Raw genomic sequence first — 9086 nt, forward strand, 5'->3', positions numbered from 1 at the left:
ACATTTAAATATTTACTAGTATCCACTAGCAAGCCAATGGAAATTATACAGTTATAACGGTTTATTTATTATTTATCGTGTATTTTCCTAAATTATTTATTTATTTTATTTTATTTACTATATTTCATTTTCATATTTTGTTACATAATTATTTTCCCATAAATCTATAACAATATTTTAATTATTCATATTATTCTTATATTTGTAAGTAAGTTTATTGTATTTTATTTTATATCTGTTATTACATACTTGTTTTTTTTTACCCTTACCGAAAACATAAATACAATATATATGAAAAAAATATGTTTAACTTCTTAAGTTGTGGATTTGATTTCCTTCAAGAAAGATGTAACTTTCATTATTATTAAAGTATAAAAACGGACTTTATAGAATAGAATATTATAGCCTTCTGCTCTTCATAAAAAATATTCTGTCTGGTGTTGATTTTGAAAAGGTTAATATTATCACCTAACTTTGAAACTAATATTGCTAGCCTTTAATTTCCAAATCACTTTGCTAAGCCTCGTATTATTCCGTTTAAAAGAATACATATAGTTCGAAATTCTGGTTTTCCCAAAACAGTACGTCGAGCCAATATAGTAGTAATTCTTTGCTTCTGCTGCAAACAAAGTCCCTGATGAAATTTTACCGCTTACAGCTTATATTCTTAACATTGCATTGAACCCAAATTCTACCCCTTACAATGTACCATTCCTAGTATTGGTTTTTAACCCAAATTCTACCTCTTTCAGCTTAAATTCTTAAGATTAGATTTAACCTAAATGCTTTAAATTATGCATTACCAAGGGGTCAGAATCGAAACATATGTAGGTTTATACGTCTTCTCTTGTGTTTTTTTAAAAATTTGTTTGTATTTATGTCTTAAGAACAAATTATAATGCAGATAATTGAACTATACATCCTGAACTCTACATTTCCTTACATTGTTAATTATACGGGCGCGCGCACACACACATATATATATATATATATCCAGTATTATATGTATATATAATCTGTTGAATAACCTATTTTGAATAATTAACTGAGAGCGAACTCGTAATTGTTTTGGGGCAATCCCTTGATATATATATATATATTATATATATATATATATATATCTACATACCCATTATATATATATATATATATATATTATATATATATACGTATATATATTGATAGTTATCGCCAAGCTAATATGGCCGTCCAGAAATATAGGACAAATGCTGCCGCTCATTAGCTCCAACAGGCCATCGCCTCTAGCTAGCTATGTGACACACGAACCTATGTCCATTATTACTTTCGATGGTAATAATGGATGGCTTCTTGGAGCTAATCAACGGCAGCATTCGTTCTATATTTCTGGACTGCCATATTAGCTTGGCGATAATTATTAATATCCAGTACCGCTGTCGTAGTTTCCTTTAGAGAGACTTACAAATATTAATATTCTCTCTATATATATAAAACATACACACTCACACATACATACTCAGTATAGAGCTAAAAAATGCCGAAATTCTTCAGGTGTACAAAATCTTGCTTTCACGACGATAATACCGTTCTGTGGGTTGGGTGAGGAATAACTTATAATCCAAGTAATAAAACAAAGAAATTCTTGAACACACCTTTGATGATTCGCTACAGTTTTTTCTGTACCAACTCTCTGTGTGACATGAGTTAACGAAAATGTACCTAATGATTGTGGTTTTAAACACTAGTGTGGGACTTGATTAGACTTGATTCAACAAGTACGCTGTCGTATTGTGCATCTTGCAGAATTTAATTTTGGCTTATATTGCAAGGAAACAAAAGGTAAATGAAAATGCGATTAGGGGATGACTAATTAACATAGAGAGGAAGATATAGAGGAAAAGAAGAAGAAAAAGAAGAAGAAGAAGAAGAAGAAGAAGAAGAAGAAGAAGAAGAAGAAGAAGAAGGAGAAGAAGAAGAAGAAGAAGAAGAAGAAAAAGAAGTAGAAGAAGGAGGAGGAGGAGGAGGAGGAGGAGGAAAGAAGAAGAAAAAGAAGAAGAAGAAGAAGAAAAAGAAGAAGAAGAAGAAGAAGAAGCTTGGGGAATTCGAAACTTGTAGTTATTCTGGTGATATATGTTGCCGAACCTAGTCGGCATATGGCTATAGTAAAAGACACCCACCCAAGGTGCCCCCGCAGTGAGACTGAATGGGGAGCCATGTTATTGAGAAGTAAATTGCTTACGACACAACCATACATTTATTTTCAAATCATTGTTTTCATTCTCATAACCAGTCACATCTTATGTACCGGAAACGACGTGTCATTACCCATATTGTTTCCCAGATTGTTTTTATGGGCTCTTATACGTTCTTCATCCTTTGTAATCTGATTGTGATATCTATGTATTGGTAGTGGAATAGTTGAAATATTCCAAGAATTGAACAGCATTCTTTTCTCTTCAGACTATTTGGATATTATAATTAGTCTTTGCCGTAATTTTGTTACGCATTCTCCGTTTGATTTCTTGTATCTCTTTTGTAATTATTTGCGTGACGAGAGATAGTAGTGGCGTGAGACTGAGAACATATCAAAGAATGGAACCATAAAATCAACAGACTCATAACAGTCCCTTGAAGGACATCATTTACAACTAATAAATATTTTGAAAGTAATTAATGTTACAGTAGTCTGCCTTTTAGAAAATCATGCTCCCAGCGTTATCGAAGGATTTTGCTATGTTAAAATATATTACACCCACCTTCCAATGATAGAACTGCTGATCGAAAACTCGCCAAACAGAACACCAATGACGTAGGCGCAATGTTTTCAGGTCTTTTGTTAGCGTAAATCATGCTGCATTTCAGCGAAGAAGCTATATTCTTCTAAGAATATATTCAGTTTCTTTTTGGCAATCCGTTCCATGATGCTGTTGAGACCTATAATTTTTCGTACCTCTTCTGCTTTCTTTTTGGGACACATTATATATTTTTTTAACTTTTTGCATTATCACATGCAAAAACGTTATGGAAGAGGATCAACAACAGTTTTGATAAAATTTTACAGTGATTCTAAGAGAACCGCTATAAAACTCATTTGAGCAAAGGCTTTCGTTTCATCTTACACGTTTATGTATGGATATTGGTTACTTCTACAGAGAAAATGCAAATGTAATTCATATACATATTTTCCAATTATAATTCTACTTATCCATAACAGCACTAATACGCAAATTTTCGTTTTCAATAAACTCATAATGCAAAGTATTCATGTTTCGACTTTGAAGTAGTGTGGATTCATGCAGCTCCTCCTCTGGGTGTTTATACGATTGACAGCATAAGGATAGCGCAGAATATTATCAAATAAATGGCAAAACAACTGCTTACATTTGCTTCGGATGTAAGAAGCAGTGCACTCATAAATGAGTGATAATATAACTTTTCATAGATTCATCACATTACATATCGAAGTATTTCTTACCAAGAAAAACGTTTGAATATATAAGTTAAGTATCAGATTACATGCCGACATACACACATGTATATGTTTGTATGCGGGCGTGCACTAGTGTATAAACCATCACGAGTGCTTGAGAAAGAATATAACATAACTGAACTTACAATGTTTTCCGAAAATGTGGAAGCATTAAAAGTTACAAGAGGACACGGACAGCCTTGCAGCCGTCCACATGTTGAGCCGGCGGATCATGCAGGAAGTCGGAATAGGAGGGGAATTACGCGGTACCTTCACTATGCTGCAACATATCTTTTAAAGAGTAAAATGGGGCAGCAGGAAGTTAAGTGCCTTCGGCAAGGAAACAAGGCACCTACACGCCCAAGATTTGAAACAATTTAAGATAGATTGTGAGTGTATGTATTTCCATATATGTGCGTATGTATTAACGCAATGTGATTTGTATATCTTATTATTAATTTACATTATATACTGTCGGAGGAAGATATTCATTGAAGTGTCTATTTGGTTATATTACACCCATTCAAACCATATTGACTAACAGTTATTTTGAGTTGAATCGAATTCCATTAGTTTAGCACCAAACATTAAATATCGAAGGTTAAATCAAATATATCCTTTTCTGCCCAAATTTGTGTGACGTGTATGCAACTATTTTCCTTCTTTTAATGCAATCTAACACTCGTTGTCATTTTACATTTTGATCACGTTTACAATTTCTCTCATCTTTAAAAACCTCATGATTTTATTTATCGACTAGCAGTATCGCCCGTTGCTCAGATTTGTAAGGGAAATAACTATAAAGCATTTTTAGAGAGTTACAGCCAAAAAATAGCGAAAAGATGGAAAAAAATGATGGTAAATTTTTTTTTAGTTAAAAAGGTGGAGTTGCGTCCCCTAGACAGTTAGTGGTTTGTGTTTGTGATTCTGGACCCCATGTCGAATTTATCGATTTTTTTCAGAACTGGGGGAACTTTTCAAAATTTTCGCTGCGTTAGTTTTGAATTATGACATTGGGCTATGTGTGTGTCAAGTTTCATCAGAATCGGTTGAAAGCCGTGGTCAGGGTGAGGGTACAAGCAAACAGACACACAGAAACACGCACAGACAAACTGCCGTTTATATAGAGAGAGATTAGTCCTTGAATGAAGGAGATATGAAAGTTTACTAATTTTATCAAATTATCTTTACACATGCAAAGATACAAACAAATTCTAACATCCGTATATTCCTCACTAGTAAGATACACTGAAGTATATATATATATATATATATATATATATTATATATATATATATATATAATATATATATATATATATATATATATATATATATATATTTATAGTGTACATGTGTAATTTTAAAATCAGTGTAAATAATAAAGTAGTTCTTCATCAGAAATACATCTGCATCTTTCAATCCTCTCAGCATAACAACCTCTCAATTATAACTAAGCGCTTCATGCAAAGATACAATAACTCTTTCAAAATGTCAGCCAATTACAATTAAATTGACTCACGTAGCCACAGTGAAATGCATTAAATTATGTTACGATACTAGCCAAATAGCAGTGTACATAGGTGATTCCACACCAGCTCAATAATGTGATTCCTCTAGATGCGTTTCTGAAATCTCTAGAAGCGTAACCAGACGTGCAATTAATTGTTTAGATTTAGTTCTGTAGTTACCAATGAAAATGCTTTGTGTATACTTGATATATTTACCTAACGCTAACATAAGGAACAGATAAATGTCACGAACAGCCGAACATTAAATTGCTTCAACTAGGAATTGATTAAAGGATTTTGCGTTGAGTTAATGAAAGAACCCCTTATGCATTTCGTGGTCTGCATGATTTTATAAGAATGAAATATATTTCAAATTACACTTCACTGTCTCAAAAAGGAAACAGATGTTTTGAGTGAAATCCTAGTTGCACTACGTTTACAAAAACAAAAAAAAAAAGAAACTAGAGAGGTCAGTGTTGAACTGGCATTTTTTAGTCAGACCCACCAAACCTGGGTATGAACTGCAAAAGATCATCTGCTAGAACATTTCATTACATCACCAAACGTAGAATACAGCACTTCCTTCCCATAATCATTAGGTTGATAAAATCGTTTACACTACTCCACATATATTACAGGTGATACAGCGACATCAATTTCTATAAAAAGTAAAACATTTCACCTTATATCCACTTCATTAAATCAATGTCAGATTCAGGTATTTTGTGGTGAATTCTTCTTCGTGTCACAGACACAATAGCCCCTGAACTGGTCACATGTGTGCGACAATATTCAACTGTCATCTTTCATTCTTTCTGAAAAGTTCTATGAAAATGACACTTTTATGTTTAAATCTCGTATCAACAAACCTAGAGATGCTACGTACGAATACGCTTACACATCATTATTGCAAACGTACACAAATTGTACAAAACCTAGCACACAATCACCGACCAGAACTACAACACACGCGCACAAATATAAAATTATGCATTCAGATTTCACTTACTTGGGTTATAGAAACACATACCACACATTACAAAAATAGGACGTATATTCCCATGGAACATACCTGATCGATAAAACATATCCTTGCTTATCTCTTCTATCAACTTTAGTACCTTAAAAGATAACTGTTAATTCTGTAATTTATTTTTAAACCATAACCTATTAAATCACCAACTATTTAGTTGTAACTCTTTTTCCTAAATGATTTAACATTCAACTAGTTTCTCCATTCACGACTACCTACACACTCATACCCACATAGCTAAAAATATTTCTACATCCACTGACCTTAAGCCATAAAACGGACACAAACACTTACTACTAGATTTCCTCCCCAACCCCTACGAACTAGAATAATAGCTCTGGCACCTACCATTCTCTTTGAATCCCTTTCATTTTACTTCATTTTACATTTTTACGTTATCGTCCTTTACACCCCTCTCCTTATTTACCCTGATTTATTTATTTGTATTGTTTTCGTTATCTTCCTTTACCTCATTCTTTCCTCTTATTTACCCTGATTTATTTATTTGTATTGTTTTCGTTATCTTCTTTTACCTCATTCTTTCCCCTTATTTACCCTGATTTATATATTTATTTGTGTTTTTACGTTATTTTCCTTTACTTCCACTTCTCCTTATTTATCCTTATATATATATTTATTTATCTTGTCTATTTTTGTAGATTATACTTTTATATACCTTATTTTATCCTTCGTAACAATCCTTGCTTTCCTCCACCATTTTCTGTACCTCCTGCTGCCCCACTATTACCTTACACTCTTTTCTCTTTTACTTGTTTCAGTCATTTGACTGCGGCCATGCTGGAGCACCGCCTTTTAGCCGAGCAACTCGACCCCGGGACTTATTCTTTTGCAAGCCCAGTACTTATTCTATCGGTCTCTTTTGCCGAACCGCTAAGTGACGGGGACATGAATACACCAGCATCGGTTGTCAAGCAATGCTAGGGGGACAAACACAGACATACAAACACACACACACACATATATATATACATATATACGACAGGCTTCTTTCAGTTTCCGTCAACCAAATCCACTCACAAGGCATTGGTCGGCCCGGGATTATAGCAGAAGACTCTTTCCCAAGATGCCACGCAGTGGGACTGAACCCGGAACCATGTGGTTGGTTAGCAAGCTACTTACCACACAGCCACTCCTGCGCCTAACTTTCTATTTATTTTTCTTTGTTTTTATCCCTTAATAGCAAACTCTGATGCGTTCGCGTTTATCTCTGAGTATTTACACTGTCAAGTCTATAGCCATAAATGGATTTAATCGGGATTGCACCTAAGGACTTATGTACTAACATCTACACTATCGGAAAGTTGGACTGTGAACCTTTATGCTTTCTTTATTCCTTTTCTCTTGCCCTCTGCGTCATCGTTTCATTAATCAATACCTTTCGCATTGTCCATATTTGTCTCCGATCACAGAATATTCCATACTTTGGGATATCACAGAAACAGCTGTAAGGATTTAAAATTTTTTCAGTAATAATAACGTATATGACTTCAGACGGTTGTCATAACTTAGCGTTTGTCGTCCTCTTTAACACAAACACACACAAACACACACACACACAACACACACACACACACAACACACACACACACACACACACACACACATATATATATATATATTATATAATTTATATATATATATATATATATATGTGCGTGTGTGTGTTTGTGTGTGTAGATATCTTTGAGTTTATTTCGGTTTATGCGTGTGCATTATGTGTGGTTTTTGGTATTTTTACCGGGTTTAGGACAGACTGCTATCTCATATTTGTTCAAATTTTTATAGTCGGTCATCTCAACATTATTACTAATTCTGACTTGTAATTATTTCAACTATCACTATCGAAAGGCAGGTTACGATTTCATATGGTCATACTGAAATTGGTGCATCGTTTACACCATTTACAAATGCATACAGAAATACGCATTGAGACATGGAACCACACATACATATCATAGAAATCTGCATAGGCATTAAATGAGAGGAATACGTTTGCTGAATGTTGAACGTTAAATTAGAATTAGTTAAATGTTGCAGTCTCTGTAGGGAGGTTAAAATTGATCAAGAAAAGATAAAAGAACCTTCTTAGATGAGAAATCTGATGGAGCAGATAAAATTCTCAATGCCGGAAAATAGAGGTACCGGAAGCATTTATGAAATTATGAACGAGATAGCAGAAAGAGGAAATGGAACAAAAAGACTAGCTCCGCGTAGAATTGATGCGGAACAAATACCATCTGATATAAACATTCAAGAAATAATTTATTAATGCAGACATGAACAAGGCTTTTGATGGGAGAAATGCTTAGGAAATTCTCAAACCACAAGAGTAGGTGAACGTGGTTTCACATGAAATATCCGTGGTAGAAACAGTGAGAGCTATTGAGCTAAAAAATAGAAAGTCATTGAATAGGTGGAATTTCAGGAGAAATGCCACAATCAGATAAACTTGCAAATGAAATTGTCGCATTAAAGCTATTTGGTTATATGAACTATTGAATAATTTCCTCAATATTGGTAAATCCTTGCATACCAAAAATAGTATTTAAGACCGTGTGCATGTAAGAAGGTATAACCTTTAACAACATAGGTGGTAGAGTATTTAGTTTTATCAACTTGATTAATATAAATATTGCTTAGGAATAAACAAGAAAGTTTCCGATCGTATTGAGATTATAGTGATATTTTGCAATAAAACGCAGAATAAATGCATATGTGGATAATGGCTTTATGTGACATATTGAAAAGGCCTATAATTTAGAGTTTGAGTTAATATGATGCTATAGTTTGCTTAAAAAGAATGTCAAAGTTATGAGAAAAATGCATGAGAAAGTAAGTAGATGAGAAACATGGATCTATGGAAAATAATTGGTAGATTTGGACAATGCGAATAATAGGTTTTTTTCTTGTAAAACGCAAGACTCTAAAATGGAATGCAAATATGATTAAATATGAAAATTTATAAAGGAAAATGTATAGCGATAACAGTGAAAAAAGAATGAAATTGTATGAATCAAGGAGAGGATACATGGAATGTACTATTGAATAAGCCCATTCTAGGAGAATAAAATAGG

Source organism: Octopus sinensis, linkage group LG1 (assembly GCF_006345805.1).
Source record: "Octopus sinensis linkage group LG1, ASM634580v1, whole genome shotgun sequence".
NCBI classification, from domain to species: domain Eukaryota; kingdom Metazoa; phylum Mollusca; class Cephalopoda; order Octopoda; family Octopodidae; genus Octopus; species Octopus sinensis.